We start from the raw sequence: 23,078 nt of genomic DNA on the forward strand, positions 1-23,078 counted from the left end.
GTATGATTCTATATGTTGACATCTACAGGCCTTAATTTATCTATAAAGTTGTGAGGTAAGATTTTCTTCACAAGGTTGGTTGAAATACAGGTCAGATAGAGTATTTAATGGCAATACTAAATTTAGTTCAAAAATATTTTTGTATTAGAAGGGATAATGAGAAAATTTATTAATGCTAATGCCAGTAGGATTACAGACATAACAAATTTGATTGCAAAGGTAGTGGCTTTTGGAAATGGCTTAGAAGTTTGCATAGGAAATAATATGATAAATGGATGTTCTTGAATCAAAAAAGGTATTGAAAGGTAATTGGGAATACCTTGGAGTATTAGTATGGAGATAAGAATAATCAACAAAAGAAAATATTAAAACTACACATGTAATGCATTAGGGAAAAAAAGTTACAAATTTTTCAGTATCTGGGTATTCATTTTTGTAGGTACAATTAATTTTACCAATTTTCAAGAAGCACTAATTTAAGTGCAAAAACTCATGTTAATGGATTAACAAAATACACCAAATCTCAGATATAAACATTCTAAATGAAGGGCATTTGATTATGTTCATAGTGCTGAAAAGGTTTGAAGTTTCTTACCTTCAAAAGAACTTCTACTATACACGCATTGTTCTCGGTGGTCACCTAATTTTTTGCTTTATTCTTAATGGATTGTATTAGTCTTATAGAGGCTCATTCTACAAGATAGTGTTAGTGGAAGACAAAGTCAAAAAGACAATCCAAGAAGTAGGTAAAAGAGCTTAAGGTTTATGAAAATAAAAAGGATTTATTAGAATTACTAATATTTTGATGATTTGATCCATAGATGAAGGAATTCCAACTTGGAAAATTTAAGACATCACACATGTGGGAGAGAGTTTCAGGTTACTAATAATGGCTAAACCCCAAGATTTGATGTTGTATAGTCAAACTTAAGTTGATGGAACTTCTAATCTCTTCTTCATCTCGATCATGCAGTTTATTAGATAAAAAGAGATCTCATTATGCTTGATTCTTACTCATTGTTTCAATAGACGACCTGGAGAAGGAAAAAATTTGAGCAAAGAAAATACATAAACATATCTAGTAATACACATTACCAACTACCACATTCAAATATTACTAGGAAAACAATGAAAAGAATTCGGTAAGATAATAGATTATAATGTGTACTTTACTTCCTTAATTAAAACATTATGTAATTATTGAATATGACGTACTATGATCTTGTATCTAGGTCAACATTGACTTTATGATTAAATCTTTCAAATATTATTTGAGAACTGAGTGATCATATATATATTTCATTACTTAATAGAATTTCATCATCATCATATAATATTGTTGGAGTCATGTCAAGTACATTCCTAACTTTCTTTTGAAAACTTAGTTATATATCTTTGCATAATTTTGAGCATCATACCTAACAATGAGGTAGGATACTAGCCCCTCGTGGGACTAGATAATATGTCTATATTGAAAATTCTATCAATTTGATGAAGTTTGTATATCTAAAAAAATTGATAGCATTTGTTAGGATAAATGTACTTAATATTCTTATTTGCAATATGCAATTGATCTTATTTCAATATCTACATGCAGGAGTATAATTAAATAGAGATATACAAATGCATTAATTATAGAAAAGTATGGTACTTCAAATATAATTCAATATTTCAAGTTTCTCACTTCAATTTCCTTAAGTAGATAATGTATAGCTTTTTAAAACTCTTCAAGAGCTTCAATAATATTTAAGTCATCAATTAGCATAAAAACATGATATGTTCTAATTTAATGGGAATGTAATGACTTGATTTGTGAAATTTTGCTTTTGATGTAATTTAACCTTTTTTCCTTTCCAATAGTTGATGCATGTTGATTTTGGGGTATAAGGATAGTTGGCATAATTTTTGATAAAATTAGAATTGATTTGGGTGAGTTTGTGATTTTTAGAGGCTTTAAAAATAATATAGTTGACTTCGATCTATATTTATAGTTTTGGGTGTTGGGTGGTGATTTTGACAATTTCACTAGGATTGGAATGTCGAATTTGAATTTGTAGCGGGATTGGTTTGGGTTCAGAGTGTTTAGTTTACATTTTGAGCTTTCGTTTGAAAAACTAGTTAAATTTTGCCTTAGAAAGGTCCCAAAGGTTAATTTACTAAATATAACCACTTTTCAAAGATTTGACATCTCCAATTAGTCCAGAATATTAAATTAGTCAGGTAGCAATATAGTTTTTTTCTAGGATACCAATCAAATCCTAATAGTTTGATCGGAGAATTGGTGGCTTACACCAAAATTAGCACTTATTTATATTTGGTATAGAAGCTTAATCAGCCAAAAATTGGTTAAGCAGTAGACTTTATAGCATCTAAGAAATGCTTAAGAAGTAGCCACTTTAGCGGTTGGGTATGGCTTAAGCGGTAGCTGCATAAGCGGACATTCAGTCGCTTATTAGGCAACTGATGTTTATAAACCCCATTCATATCTTTTCAACAATTTTACACTTTAATATTTGGGTTTGAGAGAATTTTAGGATTCTCATCACCATTTGAGCTTGGGTAAGCTGCAAAACTATAATTTCATTACTTTATGTTAAATTATATCTATCAAAACCCTCTTTAATCCTGGTTTCAACTTCAGATTTTGAGAATTTTTGTTGAAAAGCATTAAAATGGATTTCTTCAATTCGGACCTTATTTTAACTCATTTTCACTTGTGTTTTCAACTATAGATTTTCCTTAATCTTGGAGAATGTATTTCTAAAATAAAATTCTAGTTTAACCCTTTTTGTTTTTGAACCCATTTTGAACTAGGTTTAAATATGAGCAATATGGATATCATTATCTTTCTTTTAATGCGTAGATGATATATTTGAATATTGTAATTGACTCTGAGGCTGTTGAAATGCTCTATATTAAAGGACTTTATTCTTGTATTTTATTTTTTTTAGGTAGGTTATGGCTTAACTTTCTTAGACTTGGTTGGGTAGTTAATAAGTACATAAAGCATGTTATGAATTGGAAAAAAAATATGGGATGTGATTTTTGAGTTATTATATATTGTGTGATGCACGTGTGGAGGCTTATTTGATTTTTCATTGTTGGATTGTGATATCATTTACTTCTTATTGCCCCTATGGTGTCTTTATTCAACATTATTGGCTTTATTTATGCATTTAACTTCCTTGTTTATTGATGTGATGTCAACGTGGGGTTTAATAGATATTATAGACCTTATTGCACATTATTTTTATTTATCATGATAGAAATGCTCGAGTTATGGGTTGATATGATATGAATGGTGTCTTATATACACGTTTATTCCTATGGTTCCCAACTAGAACTGAAAGCATGAATTATTGATGTATTAAGTTTATTTTTAAGCTCATCCATACACATATGGAATAGATTAGATATCTTTATACTATTTATTATGAGCATTCTATCCTCATTACATAATTGACATTCACAAGATACCCGTACCATTGCAGAAAATTAATTTTTGAATAAAATGAGACACTTTTGACTACACCTAGATTGAGGGATGTCTCTGCCAGATAGATTAAGACATGAGACTAAGATTAATAGAAACTTGAGATAGTATACGGGTTGGGGAAAACCCCCCACCCCCTTCCGTATCTTATTTTGGAAGCATTGGGGCTTGATAGGTGTATACAAAAAGTCATGTGATGACTTTCAATATTCACTTCTCCATCCATTACATTACATTATATTTGCACATCATGTGTTGCTTTTACATGTTATTTGTTGTGTATTTATCTTTTGTCTATACTTGTGTATATGCTTGTCCTTTAACACACACACACACACACACACATATATATATATATATATTGAAACTATATATGGAGATGGTGTGCGCTTCTATTTGAGACCTATTCTAGATGTAATTGTGTGCTTATTGTATTTACATTATTTATCTTATTTTCTACTTTTCTTATTCAGCCTATGATACCTATTGAGTATAAATGGATTATACTCACTTCTACTGTGCCCATTCAATATAGATCCTAGCATGAGTATGACTCATAGAGGTTGATTCATACAATTGAGTTAGTGATTTCTTGAGAAACTAGCATGCTCTAAACTTTATAAAGTTGAATGTAGACCTCCTATATCTATTAGTTGTCTTTATTTCTATTTTGGAGCTAGACTTTGTATTATTTTATAAATTTGTGTTGTTAGATGCTCTTTCACTTGTGACTCTATTTTTAGGGCTTTTGCTATATTTTATTCAGACAATTTCTATATTGTACATGTTTTAACCTTACTTCATTCTAGAAGTCTCATTTTATCTTACTTTGTGTATTATTTTATTTTTTTTATTTTTTGGGGTATTTGTCTTACTATCAAGGTTGGGCCGCAATTGCACCATCATGATCTTAATTCTTGGGTCATGAAAAATTGATATAAATGCGTTGGGTTCATTAGTCTCATAAGTGTAAGAGTTGGATGTCTAGTAGAGTCTTACAAATCGGTACGTAGATGTTTTTATCTATCTTAGAGAGGATCTAAGATATATTTTGGAAAAATATCTTTAATCTTATTCATTATTAGGCACGTTGTTCATATCTAATGTTCTAAACTTGTATTCCATTTTTTAATTCACAGATAGTAAGGATTAAGTCTCGAGATGCTAGGGATACTGAGTCAACATCTAATATAGGAGCCCTAGTTAGAGGATGAGGTATGGATCATGGTTGACCAAGAGGTAGAGGACAGTCATGATGAGCTGCCCAGCTAGAGAACATGCTAGGAAGGCCTCTCTCAAGCTTGATGTTGTGTATAACTAAGATGATTATTAGACAGAGGCTGTAGGGCCATCTCAGGTTCCACAGATTTTAGTTAATACCCTATTACTTTAGGGTTTATTGATTGAACTTTTGAAGTTCTTGGAGGGTGTTCCATTCACTGAAACTGGTATTTCTTAGGCTCTGAGTGGTGTGCCAACATCTTTACCCGCATCTGGTTATGGTATTCCTAGTTTTGTGGTATAACCATTATCTAAGGTACCCCATTTATGGATTTAATTCTTGTTAGACTTAATATTCTTCTAGTTTCTTTAGGTATAATGATGTCTTCTAATGATCAAAAGAAGTTTGAGAGGTTCATTCATTTGGCTCCTCTAATGTTTTATGGAGCAATTACCTAGGATTCCTTTGAGTTTCTGATTGACTACTAGGAGAAGTTACAAAAAATTGGATCCCTTTAAGTCTGATGGAGTTTCTTATACTACCTATTAGTTGATGGATGTGGATAGGTATTGGTGGAGATCTTTTTCTAGTTATAGGCTTTTACAAATCTTGAGAGATTAGATATGTGATAGTTTTATCATTTGGAGTAGGGCTCCATGTCTATTACTGAGTATGAGGCATATTTGTATGCTATATTCAGGTATTCAGTTGCTAATATTTCGATTGAGTTAGAGAGAATTTGTAAGTTTATGAAAGGATTAGAGGGTCCTTACTAGTTGTCTACTGCCTAGATGTTTTTTTTAGGAATTTTGTTTTAGTGCATTATTGAGAATGCCAAGTTGATAGAGTCTATTACCTAGGCTACTTCTGGAGGCACCAAAGAGGTGCGGCATAGAGATTTCTCAAGTAGAGGTTTTTATGGTTATCATGGTAAGATAACTAAGCCCATGTTGCGGGGATCGAGTGATAGGCCTATAGGTTATATAGCTTTAGGTAGCCGAGAATCAGGTCATGCTAGTGGAGGTTTTATTTTAAAATCTTTGTGTCAGGGATATCATCCTAGTTCATTTGTACCCCCTTAAAAGTGTCAAGCCATAAAGGGAGCTTTATATATGATAAGGTTGGCCATTTATCCAAGGATTATCCCCTACATTTGTATGGACCCACTCAATAAGTTTCTCAGTTTTAGCTTTGCCCTACTCTAATTTATATAGTGAGAGGCAGATCACATAGTGGTAAGGGTAGTGCTAGTAGAGTTATAAGTGTTAGAGGTAAATGTATGGGAGCTTGTGGAGGTTGTCATGGGATTACTCAGCCTGAGAGAAAATATGGTCAACATGTACTATACCTAAGAGACTCAACGTAAAGTCTCATGATGCAATTATTACAGGCATCATGCTAGTTTGCTATAGATTTACTTTCATTTTATTTAACCCTGGGTCTATATTCACCTATTTATCTACATATTTTTCTTCTGGTTTTGATGTTTCAGGTGGCCCTTTTCTATGCATTTTTATGTTTCTAACCCCATCAGGAATTATTTAGTGATGGATCGAGTGTACCAATCTTATGTGGTTACATTGGAGGCCATGAGACTTGGGAAGACTAGATTATCCTAGGTATGGTTGGTTCTGATGTTATTTTGGGTGAGGATTGGTTAGCTCCTTATCATGCTCTTTTTGACTATTATGCTAAGATTGCGACCTTAGCTACACCGGGTGTTCCAAGGTTTTCTTAGATGGGTACACTTAATTTGGGTTCGAAGGGAATTATATCTTTGCTACATGCTCTCTGCATAGTGAACAAAGGTTGTTTGTCTTATCTGGGTCATGTTCTTGATACTAGTGTAGTTGCACCGCCGCCTATGGATTCTATTTATGGTATTCTCGCAACTTCATGTATGTATTTTCCATAGATTTTCATGGTATGCCTCTAGATTGTGATATTGATTTTTATATTGATGTGGACCGAGCATAAAGCCTATTTCCATCCCTCCTTATGGGATGTGTCAAACTGAGTTAACAGAATTGAAGGAGCAGTTGCACAATTTGTTAAGTAAGGGGTTCATTAGACCTAGTTTATCTCCTTAGTGTTCTCTTGCCTTGTTTATGTAGAAAAGGGACAGTTTAATAACCGTGTGTATTGATTATAGGCAGTTGATCAAAGTGACGGTTACGAACAAGTATCCTCTTCCTCACATTGATGGTTCTTTTGACTATCTTTAGGGTGCTTCGATGTTTTCTGAAATTGAATTGAGATTCGAGTATCACCAGCTCAAGATTATAGCTTTTGATGTTTCGAAGATAGTTTTTCAAACTCGATACGGTCATTATGAGTTCTTGATCATGTCATTTGGGTTTACCAATTCCCCTACAGTGTTTATGAAGCTGATGAACTGGGTGTTTCAATCGTATCTTAACTCTTTTCTGATTATATTTATAGATGACATCTTAGTTTATTACAAGAACGAGTTCGACCATGTGAGACCCTTGAGGATTTTACATTAGAGGTTTCTTGATAAGTTGTATACCCAGTTTTCCCTATCTTAGTTTATTAGTGTTTTTATAGAATGTTTCTCATCTATTATGACTCTTTTACCAAGTAGACTCAAAAATGGTATTTTAATGGTTAGATGTTTGTAAGAAGTGCTTCTAAAAGCTCAAGGATTTCTGACTTCGACCTTTATTTTGACTTAGTCAATGAGGGCGTAGGTTTTGGACACGACCCAAACCGGGGCCTTGTCATAATGGGCAATCCCAAGTCCAACCAGGACTGGAGACCATCCCCGATACCCAACCAACCTAACCAACATATACCCAGAGTCGGATGAATCCCAAACATATAACAAGATAGTATAATGCACAATCCAGGACTTTGGGATAGGTCCATAACCATGACCAACTCAAGAAAGTTCAACCACCCAATATCCAACCAATAACCAAGCCAAAACCAGAACCTAAAACCAAGACAATAATCTAATGTATATATAACATAATCAATCCACACCCAAGTCCACAGTTGTCCATACAAAGCCTCTAAACCGAACCAAAGAGTATTCAGTCAGGACATTTCCCCTACTATAGCTAAAAACCCAAAGTATACGTAAATACAAAAGTACATAAAGTAATCCATGACATGAAATAAATGCCTTTCGAACTATGAAAGCTCTGTACTTCAATCCAACACCAACTGTTACCGAATTCGATCAATGAGAAGAGGAGTATTATGGCTAGTTCCTACAACCTGTGGGGATACAGCCACCCGAAGATGAGTTAGCCAATGAGCGCTAGCATGAACTCAGGATAAGGAAAAAATAATTCCCAACCCTTAAAAACAAGTAAACCAACCATATGCATAAAAATCATACATACACACACACACACACACACATATATATAAAACCATGCCGGGAAAGGGAACCGGGTTTAAAATGCCATCCAAACCATCACACTATTCATACCATTCAACACAATTCAAAATCTTTAAACCAATTATACCATTCAAAAAATTTAAACCAATGCAAAACCATCCAATTCTATTTAGGGTTCCATTACCAAACCATAGCATGCTATAGTTCCAAAGAAAATTCAACAATAGAGTAAAAACATTCTCTTAGACATTTTGTCAAACATGTTGAGGGCATACCTTTACCAAGACCAAAACCAAAGCATAAACCATCAAAATAAGGGTTACCCATGACCCATTAATTTAACCATAACAAAGAAACACCCACATGTGAAAACCATCACCAAAAAACATATAAAAACACAATTTAAACCAACATTCAATAATATGCATCAAAACCCTCAACATATGTTTCCAAAACCACCATTTATGATTCATAAGTCAATGTTTAAAACACATTAAATAATTCATTTAGTTGGAACTAACAATTAGGCAAGGAGTTCATGCCTTATGCAAGAAGATTCAGGAGAGAAACTTAACTCTTGAGCCCTTTGAAGAACACTTGTAGAAACCCTATCCTCCAATCCTCATGAGTGAGTTTGAGAGAGTATTTTGAAGTGTTTATATTTTTTCAAGTGTGTTATAATAGGACACAAAGGGGTATATAAAATGGGGACATAAGGGTTTGAGGTGGTAAATATCCGAACTACCCTCAGCTTAAAACCTAAAAACCAAGTCCCAGGAGGGTACGACCCAACCCTCTTAGTCGTACCCTAGGGTACAAATGGTACCCTAACTCATACCCTATACCCCACCATGGTACCCTATACTGACAATCATATGACCACCAATGTCTAAGTCATATCATAGGGCATGTAAAGTACCCACAACCCATATCATGGACAGATTCACCTAGACTAGTCCATAAATTTCATACGACTTAACATCATATACCTCGTATCCTTCCATACGACTAGTATATTGTTGAGTCATACCTTTAGAAGAACCCAACCAATAACCCACTACCGAACATATAAGAGAGGCATACCAAACTATATCTTAGGGTAAGAATGGTACTCCCCTACTAGGATCATTCATCCTTGAATGATGGGTAAGGGTGAGAACAAGAACAATAGTACACATTAACATCCATCAAACTTCACTCCAACCAAATTAGAAAACAAAGTGACACGACCTGACCCAGAACATTGTTGTAATAGGCATCTCAAGTCCGGCCGGGATCAGAGACTACCCGCGTTACCCAACCCAACGTATAGTAGCCTGCCTTGGGTTGGCATAATTTGAAGCATATACCAAGATAGCATAACTATCTAATTTACAAACTTTGGGATAGGTCTATTACCGAGACCAACCCAATCGAGTCCAACCATCTGAGCCCAACCAATAGCCTAACCAACCAAACCATAACCAAATGAGTTCTGTAATAATTAAGTATAATTCCAAAATAAAAGAGGATGGAACAGTGAGAAATTTAGTCCTTCGGTATCAGCCCTAATACCACTGCCAATTCCAAGGCTGACACCAATACCAATCTCACCCATACCAACCCATAGAAGTTTCACAAAAATCTCTAACCAAAAGAATACCAAAATACAATTGGGACATGTCCCCAACTATAGCCAAAACTAATATCCATAAATGAACTAAAATATGAAATAACATCCATGAAATGAAACCTTTCGGAAAGATGGAAGCTCATCACTTCAATACAGTAGTTCATCCCATATGTCTGATAGCTATACAGGAGGAGTAGAATAGTCAGTTCCTGTATCGTATGGGGATACAACTGCCTGAAAATGGGTTAGCGGGTGGATGCTGGCATGAACTCGAGATAAGGATAAAATAATATCAATATGTAAAACAAAGTAAACTAACCATATGCATACAAACCATACATATATACATATAACCATATCGGGAAAGAGAACTGGGTTTAGCATGCATTTAATACCATTAATCTGGGTATGTGAATCTTAACCGTCCTTAACCACCAATGGGATATATGGCTCCAGTGTAACCTACTGAACGGGCCTTGATGAGTGTAGTCGCATGAACCGGAGATACCATTAGAGTAAGGAATTCATAAGCACCTTTACTCTCCATAATACTTATGTACAATTATAATACCCCGATCATTTCTTAACCCTAAATCCGTCTTTTGAGTGGATATGTATGACTTCCAAAGTGATTTATGTTTAAACCATCTTGTATTTCTCAAATTTATACTTTTTTCATGTAGATCATTAAATAAGATTTCCATCAATACCAATTTCATCAAAATCCAACATCGGACGAGGGAGTTATGGCCATTTTATTAAACGTTATTGGATCACCCAGGTTTGATGGTCGACCTGGAGGACTATCAAGTCCTTGGTGGACCATCAAATGTCCCGTCAGGACAAGGCAGTGACCCCTCTTATTGTTCATCGTGTGACGGCCAAGATGGTGGACCGTCAAAAAGTTGACGGACCGTTAAGGGGTCCGTTAGGTCGAGTAGAATGTCTCATTTCTGGCCGTCGAGTAATAGATGATTGGGTAGACTGTTAGTTTCCTGATGGACCATTACTTCAACCTTCACGTCGAGGCAGAATATTCCAGTTTTGGCACTCGAGTGATGGACGATCTGGTGGACCGTCAAGAGACTTAAAGGATCGTCGGATCGACCATCACCGGGCCCGATCAGCGAATTTTAACTTTTTCAAAAAAGACATTTTGGTCATTGTTGACCCATATGGTCTTATATATATATATCCTAGCAGAGAGTAGCCATTCATTTTTCTCCTTTCCCCTTCCAAGAAACATCTAGAAATTAGGGTTTCTTCTAAAACCCAAAAATTCAATCTTCTTCCAAGAAATTCAAGGATCTTCCATAGATTTCTCCAAGTTGTCCAAGAATTAAGCTCCCCTAGTCAAAGGCATCAAGGATCTTTGCTCAAAATATAAGGAAGAAGTTCTAAACAAGTTTCTACATCTCCAAAATTATAATCCAAGGTATGTGGGGCTTGAACAAGAACACTTCTTTCGTTCTTATGCCTAAAGATTTACTTTCTATTAAGGATTTACATGATTTTGCAAGTGGGTTTACACCCATAGTTATTTATTTATGATTTATGAAATTTGAGTTGAATAAGTTTGATATTTATGATTATTTCACCATCTTGTTTCTTAAATTGAGAATTTATTCCTTGAGTTGTATATTGTCATTACGTATTGATGATTTCTAAGCGATTTAAGACAAGTGTCATGAGTTATGCCTTTCCATGAGAAATTTGACTATTGAATATATATATCGATATTTTAGATTGAAAGTCAAGAATTAGTCCTATGATATTTTCTTGAAGCTTTGATATTTGAAAATGATTCGAAAAGAAAATGTACTTGATATTGAGAAAGATTATGTTGAGTTGAGTCGGGTTAGGAATCCACAAGATGTTTATGATTTGTAGATGAGATATATATATATATATGTTTTGATCTTTAAAATAGACCCATGATTTGATATTGATTAAGGTGGATTTCCTAACGCGTTCTGAGCTGAGTCTGGGAGTAGTATTTAGCACCGAGTGGGAAATGTGGTATTTTTCCGAAACTACGTGTCACCGTAGGATTGATGTTGATAATTGTAGGCCATAGGCCGAGTATGGGATTGTGATAACGAGATTGAGGTTGTACTCCCTAGCAAGAGTATAAAACCCCCGCCAATGTGGGGTTCTCTCCTTAGGAGTGCAAAACATTGGACTCCATGCGGTTCACATGGTGTAGTTATGTCGGTTATAAGAAACTCCCACGTCCATAATAGTCTAAGTACCATGAGTTACCGAGTCACTCTAAGTCATGAGTCAAAGAATTTAAGTTGAGTTAAATGATTTATGAGATTTATGAAGCTTATGTTATTACTAATGACTTACAGAAATGATGTTTTAGATAATTCAAGCGAAGAGAGTTATTATTGTCAGCATGCATGATTTTCTTATACATTTATGATATTATTTAAAATGTTGCATCCACCCCCACATACTTAGTACATTCCCAAGTACTGACTCCCATACTTCTTTGTACTCAATATTTCCTCATGATATCGGTTCAGGTGCTCAGTCTCAGCAGCGACAATGATGTTTGAGTACCTTCATCTACATTTCTACGGTTGGTAAGTCCTCATGGTTCGAGGACCCGTGTCTCCAATTTTTTCTTGTTAATAGATGGTTGTTTACTTTCAGTTCTCCAATTTTGTCTTGTTAATAGATGGTTGTTTACTTTCAGTTCAGTATGAGTTAGTTGGGGATCTGTCCCAATGGCTCCTCAGTTCTATGTAGTAGAGGCTTTGTCAGACTAGTGTACCAGCGTGTACAGAGATTTCAGTATTTTATTTGAACAGGGCAGTATTACTTCGTGTTTCAGTATGTTCATGACATTGTTATTCCTCTTTATCTTAGCATGATTTGCACTATAATGAGTTCTGAAAGTGATGACAAGCTTAGAGGGTTAATTTGAGGCCACGGGTGTCCTTGAGCACCATGTGACGTCTCGGGATAGGTTCTTGGGGTGTTACAACAATGTACTTAGAGGATTCCCATGTACCTTATAGTATCATAAAAGGATCACCATGCCCTACCCCTTATGTCGGCAAACATGAATTTCAAGTGTTTGTTCATGGATCTACCCTTTTCACAATTAGCTATCACACCCTGCCATTAGTACCCAATTAAAACCATTTCCAACCAACCAATCCATTATTCCATTTATTATTTACCAAGGTTATGAGTAGTGGTATTGTTATACCGACTATAACTTGCAAGTACTGTCCTTAGCCAAACCTTTTAAGGTAAAAGGATTCTCGTGTACCCATTTACCAAGTTAACTTGAGGGAGTTCCATGTGCCCCACAAGTTTTACATTATTAAGTTTCTTGGGGGAGTCACATGTACCCCACAAGGACTTTAATTAACCATAACCATGGCCACCAAACCATTCCATTTAAACCATTCCAAACCATTTAGCCATTTAGGGTTCCATTACCAAGTTTAAACCATGCAATAGTTCCATTAAAATCCAATAATGTAGTGAAAACATTCTCATAAACATTTTATCAAACATATTGGGGGCATAGTTTTTCAAAAACCAAAGCCAATTATCAAATAACCATTCCCAGGAAACCAATTATCCAAAACCACCATTAAAGCATATAAAAGCATAATAAAAACATGGGAAAACCATAACCAAACATTTATAACCAATCACCCCAAATTATATTTGAAAATCCAAAACCATACAATAATCAAACCATGAAAATATTGTATAAAACCATGAATTTAATTAGAACTAACAATGAGGGAAGATAACATACCTTAAACCAAGAAGATGATGAAGAGAAATCACAAACACAAGCCCCAAATTAATCCTTAAGATGAAACCCTGGCCTTTCTTTACCCAAAATCATTAGAGTGAATTGTAAAGTGTTTAAAAGAAGTTTCTAAGTGTTAATAAATATAATGATAGGGAAAATAACCACCCAATAGGAATATAAGTCGCAGGTCCTTATCAGGTTAAGTGGGGAAATGTCTTGATTACCCTTACTTAAACTCCTAGAAATCCCATTAGGTGGGTATGACTATCCATACCAGTCCTACCCTACAATACCCAAGGCCATCTCCCTAGGACCCAATGCTTTCTAAGGTACGACTCACCCCAAAACATGCCGTATACATATATACAATTAGTACCTATGATCCATACCCCTGACAGAATAGAATCCTAAAAGGATTGAACACTGACCACCATCAAGTCCATGGTACAACTCATACCCTAGCTTACGACTATTGGTGAGCCACTCGTACTCAAATCCAACTTAAGCTGCCAAGTCTATGACTAAGTGAAGTAACCAAATGACCCGTATCCACCGATATAACTCATACCACCCAAGTCATACCCATTCCTGAAATAAAATCCAACCGACTAACCTACACTGGTCACCATATGACTAACCCATACCACTCTTATCCCAATAAATGAGTCATTTTCCCTAGTCGTATCCTATCCAGAGACAAAAAATCTAGGAAATTTTCTAAGGGACAGAAACCCCAAGTGTTTCACAAAGTCATAAACTAAGATGGGAAGATCACCACATATCCCAAGCACAATTTACACCCCAACACATTCACTCTGACCTCTAACTATGTTAGAAAACCAAAAAGTGTCAAAGAACACATACCTTACACATGAATTTTCAAAATTTTAAAACCAACATGGATACTTGGACTCTATTTCCACTTCCGCATCCCAAATAGCTTCCTCGTACCTTTTGATTCCACTATAGAACCTTCACCGAAGCCATACCTTTTGCTCACAACCAGCGAACTTGCCAACCCAAAATCCTCATCGAGACCTCCTTACAGAACAAAGAATCTGAGATACCAATACGGCCCCAAAGGAATCAATCGATGAAGGACCATCTACACTTTACCTTATCACCAACACATGGAATGCTGGATGAATGGAACTTATGCTAGAGAGCTAGTCCAATTCCACGTACAACTTCCCAAATACACATCAATATGAGAGCTTGAGTCTAACCATATACCACTTCCATATTCAAGCCTATCCAAAGCAAAAGAAGTTTACTTAGGCCACCGGGCTCTACTCCTTATATCTATCTCGAAACACTGCTCTGTTCCATCGCCATTATAATATGAAAAACATAAGTAAAAGATATGCGAAAACCGTAACCAACCATTATAACCAAAAACCCCGACATATAGTTGAAAATCCAAAACCATACAACGTTTATGCCATGAAAACAATTCATAAAACATGCCTCCCCAAGCCTATTAAGTACCCAACACCACTATTAGTATATCTACCATTCATAACATTCCATCCTACCACCTATATACCTACGGTATGATCTATTCTTCCAAAGATCTAGCACCCCGTATAACTTTCACAGAGTTTTTCACCACCTATTCCTTTCCTACCCATTTCTCATGACAACAACCTTACCTTGCCTTCCAAAACCTTAACTTTAGTGGTTACCCTAGGCTCTCCCCCACTTAGGGACTTCTACATTCCTTATTTATAAAACATCACCATGCTTTCCAAGCCACTACCACCCTAATCATAAGAAGGGTCATTAAGGAACTACATTAGAAGAATTAAATATGCCACCTTAGGAAAGACACACACCCCCCCCCAAAATAAGACACAACATCATAGGTACTAAGTAATTCATAGCAACCACCTAGACCATAATGAAGAACCATCTCTACATAACCATACAATAAAAGGAGTCCTTAGGATCGGACACTAATAGAAACACAATTGCATATACCATAGGTAATGAAATGTAAAGTCAAGACTTATATCTAGGGAACAAGGCGAATGCAAAATGCGAACATTGGGCATAAGCACTATAAGAATGCATGCAACACTAGTAGAGTACTCTCTTAATCGAGATATTAATACATCACTAGAATATGTAACCCGACCTTCCTTTGAAGTCCACTGCCAGGAAAAAGTTTTAGATTAATCCTCGACCTTCATCCCATGACATCTATAAGCACAATACTTGGATCTAATTGGCGTCACTAAGGTTGTACACTAAGGACACTTAGTTTTCCTATACCTAAAACCTTATTCATCCATATGATACCTAGAGCCCAGCATAGTCATATAAACTCCATGCTCTAACCCATCCAATGACTAGACCCCTAATCTATATCCATCCGTTCAACCTGAACCTTCAGCCTATAAGTCATAATTTTCCTACTATTGTATTCCTCAAGTCATTAACCTTACCTCTTCAACATACCTTATCCAACCTACCAATTTACCTCCATGATTCTCATATTGTTATTCTGGATCTAACATACTCACTTTACAAAGATCAAGCATCTAGATTCAGGACTAGTGTCTATCAATCACCATGTACTACCACTAAAGTACCCCATATAGAAAACACATATATGGTCCACCCTACAAGGAGGACACCCTAAATTTCTTATTCACCCACCGCCAACCTATACATTTCTAAGGAGCCATTATCTTATGTATGTAAAAATAAAAACACTCCACAAAGAATACTAAGACGGATGTAACCTTATCTAAGAGATCCCATAATTTCCCTTCGAGCCCCTTTAACTCAATCAGAACCATTCTATAATGAAAGAATAAAAATATGACAAGTGTCTAAAATAAGACCAATCCCAAACCAACCTTCTATTAGAAAGACACCACTGGGGTCATTAGGAAGGACCTCAAGAAATTTACTCACCACTAAAATCAAATACAAAGAAGGACCTCCTAAGTTAAAACCTTTAACCCAAACCAAATAATAGAGAAACTTCTTGGAGAACAATCTCCAAGTTCTTAGATATGTAACCTTTCCCTTTAATATCTAGGGAACGAAACCATCGTCTCATCCATAACTGACTCACCATGGATCCTAAATACAACCTTATGGGTCCAAAAATCTAAGGATTCATAGTATGAGTGCAACTAATCCATCTCCTAAATGACATCAAAATCCACCATATCCGAGTCAAATAAATCCACCAAAACCCTCTTCTTACTACTAAAAGATACCATACACCCCCATAGACTCTTTTAGTAATCATAAAGTCACCTATCAGGTTGAAATAGAGAAAGTATCAGAAACAACCTTGGGACCCAAACCAAAATACACGCCACAAATGGGGACACACAAGAAAAAGTGGACCCCAGACTAAATAACCAATACACTTAGTGGAAAAAGAGTTTTCATCATACTAGTGTTAGTATCAGGAGATGCCTCAAACTTTTAAGGGATAGTAAATTTATGGAGATGATCCCAACCAGTGCCAGAGCTAGAAGTAGCACCCCTTGGTGTAAGAGCTAGAGAAGTGATAATCGGTATCCTATTTGCCAAAGTAGAAACCTTCAAGGGAAACTCCTACTATATATAACCCAACAGACCAAAATAAAAACACAGGTACCTCTCTTTATAGAAATAATTGCGGTGCAACCAACCACAGAATCTATAGGAAAGATAAGGTGAGGTTGGTTGAGCTCCATCAGCCCAAAAATAATACCCACCAGAAGACTGAGGATAAGGGACACTGATAACCATATGGGAACTCCCTGTATTCCCTTGCTAAAACTACTATCCAACACCTCTAACATAAATTTTACTACCTCTCTCCTTGTTTAAATATTAAGGCTTCTTGCTATGTCGCTTTCCCAACCTTGCCTTATTCTTTCTCACACCACTAGGACTGGACTGGCATGACAGAGATTTCTCTATCTATCCCAACAAATAAATAGAATATTAAAACTCAGCATTAGTAATCTCTTCTTGAGATAACTGAGCATGAGTGCCACTTTCCAAAATATGCTCGGTAGAAATCGATGGGACTCCATGGGGAATATTAGAAACTATGACCCTTGACCAGGTTTGTGCCCCATGAGTTGGACTAGATCTACCCATGTTGTCCTTGAGTGGGATAGGTGAGTTTTCATGAACTTTAGACCATTGAAAGGACATGATTTAAAAGATAAACCAAAAGAAGATTTAGGAAAGATTTCAAGACCTTAGACTTCATAGACTGAACATAGAACAACAAAAAAAGTGAAACATTCCTAAATAACTCGTAGCCTCCTGATTATAAGTGTGGTGCATAACACACCCATAAGCAAGACTCTAATTGACCCATCTTTGTAGACACCCTATGACACAAAAATCTAGGTTCTGATACCAACTTAACATGACCTGAATTGAGGCCTTATCATAATTAAAAATCCGAAGTCCAACCAAGACCGGAGATTACACCTGATACCCAACCTAAATAACTAATATATACCCAAAGTTAGATGAATCCCGAACATATAACCTGATATATAATGAACAATCTAGGACCTTGGGATAGGTCTATAACCATAACCAACCCAAGAAAGTCCAAAAACCCAATATCTAACGAATAACCAACCCAAAACTAAGACAATAATCCAATATATAGCCTCTAAACCAAACCAAAGAGTATTAAGTCAGGACATGCCTCTGACCACAGCAAAAAACCTAAAGTCTATAAAAATACAAAAATACGTAAAGTAATCCATAACGTGAAATAGATGCCTTCCAAACTATAGAAGCTCACTACTTTAATCTAACACCAACTATTTTGGAATCTGATCAATGAGTAGGAGGAGGAGTATGGCTAGTTCCTGCATCGCGTGGGAATACAGTTGTACGAAGATGGGTTAGCGAGTGAATGCTAGCATAAAGTCAAGATAAGGATAAAATAATGACAACCTTTAAAAAACAAGTAAACCAACCATATGCATACAAATTATACATATATATATATTATCATGTCAGGAATGGGAACTGAGTTTAACATACCTTGAAAACCCTTAACCTGGGTATGTGTAGCTTAAACTTCATAATCCAACCACAGGGTATATAGGTCTAGTATTACCCCTAGATGAGCTTCGATACATTTAGCCACACAAATCTGAGGTACCATAGAATAGGGGATTCTCGAGTACCCTTCTCTCTTTATGATACACATGTATAAGTATACTTAGAAAATTCCTATTTATCTTAGAAGTATTATATATAAGGTCTCTACGACCTATCCTCATGTCCATAGACATGAGTTTCCAGTGTTCGTCTCTTAGATTCTCACCTTCACGGTTAACTATCACACCCCGCCGTTATTTCTCAAATAGAACCATTACCACACAACTAAACCACCAATTTTATTTATTATTAATCAAGGCTACTATAAATGGTATCGTCATACAGACTATAGCTTGCAAACAATGTCTTTAGCCAATCTTAAGGGATTCCCGTGTACCTCATAGGTCACATTATTAAGTTTACTTAGGGGATTCCCATGAACCCCACAAGTATATGACTATTAGGCTTACTTGGGGGATTCTCTTATACCCCACAAGGCATTCAATAGTTAAATCAATTTCATTATTTCATTCTCTTGGGAGATTCCCATTTACCCCATAAGATTTTCATTCAAAATAATTTCATAGCCACCAAGGGTTTACCATTTAACCATTCCAAACCATTTACAATATTCATACCATTTAAAACCACTCAAAACTTTCAAACCAAATATACCATTAAAAATATTTAAACCAATGCAAAACCATCAAATTTTATTTAGGTTTCCATTACCAAACTATACCATGCAATAGTTCCAATGAAAATTCAACATTAGAGTAAAAATATTCTCTTAGCTATTTTATCAAACATATTGAGGGCATACATTTACCAAGACCAAACCAAACCATAAACCATCAAAATAAGGGTTACCCATGACCCATTTTTTAAACCATAACTAACAAGCACCCTCATGTGCAAACCATCACCAAAAATATGTGAAAATATAATTTAAACCAACATTCAAAAATATGCATCAAAATCCTCAACATATGTTTCCAAAACCACAATTTATGACTCATAAGTCAATGTTTAAAACACATTAAATCATGCATTTAGTTTGAACTAACAATGAGAGAAGTATTACGTGTCTTATACTAGAAGATTTCAGAGAAAAACTTGACTCTTGAGCCCTTTGAAGAATACTTGTAGAAACCCTAGCCTCCAATCTTTAAGAATGAGTTTGAGAGAGTATTTTGAAGTGTTTATATTCATCAAAGTGTGTCATAAAAGGCCACCAAGGGCTATAAAACATTGGGATATAAGGGTTTGATGTGGGAAATATTCAGACTACCCTTAGCTTAAAAAATGAAAACCAAGTCCTAAGAGGGTACAACCCAACCCCTTAACTGTACCCTCGGGTAAGAGTATCATACCCTAGACACCACCATGATCCCCTAGACTAATTAATATACAACACCTAAGGATTATAACCTTAGTATTCTTTATCATCCAGGTAAGGCTAATATGGTTATGGATGCCTTGAGATGGAAGTTGACTAGTATGGGTAGTTTGTCTCATTTCTTAACCCAGGAGTGACCTTTAGCCTTAGAGGTTAAGTATTTAGCTAACTAGATAGTTAGTCTTGATATTTTGAAACCCAAGAATGTTATGGCCTTTATGAAACTAGATCTTTTTCTATGGAGTAGATTCGAGCTCACAAGTTCAATGATAATAGTTTAAGGGTGACTTAAGATAAAGAGTTATGTGGCAAGTCTAAGTAAGCATCTTTGGATTTAAATAGTGTTTTGAAAATTAAAGGGTGAGTTTGTGTATTGACAGTTGGTAGATGGATATGATTGATTTTGTAAGAGATGAATCAATCTAGATGTTATATCCATCTAGGGGTGACCAAGATGTGGTATGATTTGAAAAAAATTACTGGTTGAGTGGTATGAAGAAGGATGCAATAGACTTTGAAGATCGTTATTTATGTTTCTAGTAGGTAAAGATCAAATATTTGAGAAAGAGAGATTTGCTTTAGAGATTACACATTCATGAGTGTATGGAATTTTTTAGTGGGTTGCATCATACTTTTTATGGTTTTGATAATATTTAGGTCATCGTGGATTGGTTGACCAAATTGGCCTATTTTGTTCCAATTTAAATTTCCTTCACATCCAAAAGGTTGGATTGTATCTATGTTCATGAGATAGTTCACCTTCATGGGGTACTTTAGTCTATTCTTTCTAATAGAGGCTGAGTGGTTACTTCAAGCTTCTAGCAGAGTTGGGTACTCACGTTGAACTTATCACAGTCTTCCACCCACAGACCGATAATTAGTTAGAGTAACTTGTTCAGGTTTTAAAAGATGTGCTCCCTCTTATGTTATGGAATATGGAGGTTAGTAGGAGCAGTATTTAGCCCTACCAAGGTTTGCTTATATTAATAGCTACCATTCGACTATTGGGATGACACCTTTTGAGGTATTGTATGGTAGGCATTTTTAATCTCCTATTGGGTGGCATAATAATTCAGAATTTAGACCTAATGATACTGACATGATTTGGGAGTCTTTGGATAGTGTTCAGGTGATTCAGGATAAGCATCAGGCATCCTACAGCAGGATAAAGAGTTATGCAAACCGCGGGCTTTGTGCCTTGATATTTGACACTGGTGATTAAGTCTCCTTTATGTCTCACCCATAAACAGTGTAATAAGGTTAGGAAAGAGGGGTAACCTTAGCCCGAAGTGCATCAAGCCATTTGAGATTCTTTAGATAGTTGGAGAGGTTTCTTACGAGTTATCCTTACCTCTAGAATTTTCTATCATTCATCTAGCTTTTTATGTATCTATGCTTTGGTTAAATATTTTTAATGAGCATCATGTACTTCACTAGCACGCAGTTTTGTTGTATGAGATGTTGACCTTTGTAGAGAAGTTGGTGTCTATTTTAGCCAGAGATATTAGATGGTTGCATTCTAGAGATATTCCTATAGTTAAAGTTCAGTGGAGACATCAACATATTCGAGAGAATACTTGGAGGTCGAGGCCAACATGTGTAGTAACTACCCTTAGCTCTTTAACAATTCAAGTATTTCCTTGCCTTTTAGTTCGAGGTAAAACTAGAGTCTTTATGTTAAGATTCTATAATGACATGATTTGTAAAATTTTGCTTTTAACGTAATTTGATTTTTTTTTATTCCCTATAGTTGATATATGTTTATCTTGGGGAAGGAGGATGTAATGACCCTTCAAGTCATTTTTCATATTTCAGCACATTTTCATTGTTAGAGTTTTTTATTAGGTTCCCCAAGTCATTTATGACTTGTTGCGACTGACAGATCGATTATCGTGTAGTTCATTAGGTTCTTAGAGACAATTCTCTATTTTGGAGTCTTTTCTATTTCCAAATAGCCACCAAGCAAGAACTTTAGTAAAATAATCTCAAATAAAAATGTTGACTATACCAATAGTTCCAGAATATCAATTCTAAGCTAGGTAGACCTTTGGTTTGGGTCCCGAGGCACCAGAGCTCATTTCAACCTATTGGTTGGAAAGTTGAAATTCGGAAATTTAGGTGTGGGACTAACAATTGATTGAAAAGACCTCGTATGGAAAATCTGACTTTGTAATTGTGTTGAAAATGTAGAATTTAGTATGGGTACATAGTTTATTTTTGTATATCGGATTTAGAATGAATCCAGAGGCTTTGGTGGAAACTTGGAAAATTTCCAAGTTTTTGTTGATATTTGGTGCCTCTGCGATTGCACCTATAGAATGGAGATTGCACCTCATCGTGAAGAGGAGATAGTGGAATCTCACTAAGATTGTTGTAATCACAGTGCCTACTTCTAATGGCCGATTATGTGATTGGACACTTGCATGTGCGAATGCAATATCTAATTACATGGAAGGGGTATAAATAGACCCCTTAGGTTGTGTAGCTCATATCTCACCCATCTCTTAAGAGAAAAATCCCTAATAAGTGTGATATCTCTCAATTGAAACTTGTGCGTGACTTGAGAGCTTGATTAACATCTATTTTCGTGATTATCATCAGAACAAAGGTATGATTCGAACATTTTCTTGGTGAATTTTAATGATTTCTTGACCAAAACCATAATAGCTTAAGGGCATGATTTTAGCCCCAATTTAGCTTAGTTTTAACCTATTCTTGAGGGTTACAATTCCTTGACCATGTATGAATATTTGGGTTGGCCTCGAAAATATGATTTTCATAAGTGAGACCCACTTAGGGTTTTTGATGTCATTTTTAGACCCGAAGCACAATGGTGCAATATGGGTATCATAATTATCATATTGACGTGTAGAATATAATTTTGATAGCTTGGTATCTTGAGGAAGCTTCTCAAAAGGGAAAAGTAAAAGTCTAGTAGTTTATTGAGCTTACTTTGGTATCGAGGTAGGCTAGGTTTATCCCTTGTTAGATTGAGCTATGTCATAGTAATTTTATAATATTATGTTGGATTTGGGATGGGTTTTAGGTTTTGGGTTGATGATATACAAGACTTGGGTTTAGTTGGATCATTTAAGCTAAATTAAAATCAT

This window comes from Capsicum annuum, chromosome 9, assembly GCF_002878395.1.
Source record: "Capsicum annuum cultivar UCD-10X-F1 chromosome 9, UCD10Xv1.1, whole genome shotgun sequence".
NCBI lineage: Eukaryota > Viridiplantae > Streptophyta > Magnoliopsida > Solanales > Solanaceae > Capsicum > Capsicum annuum.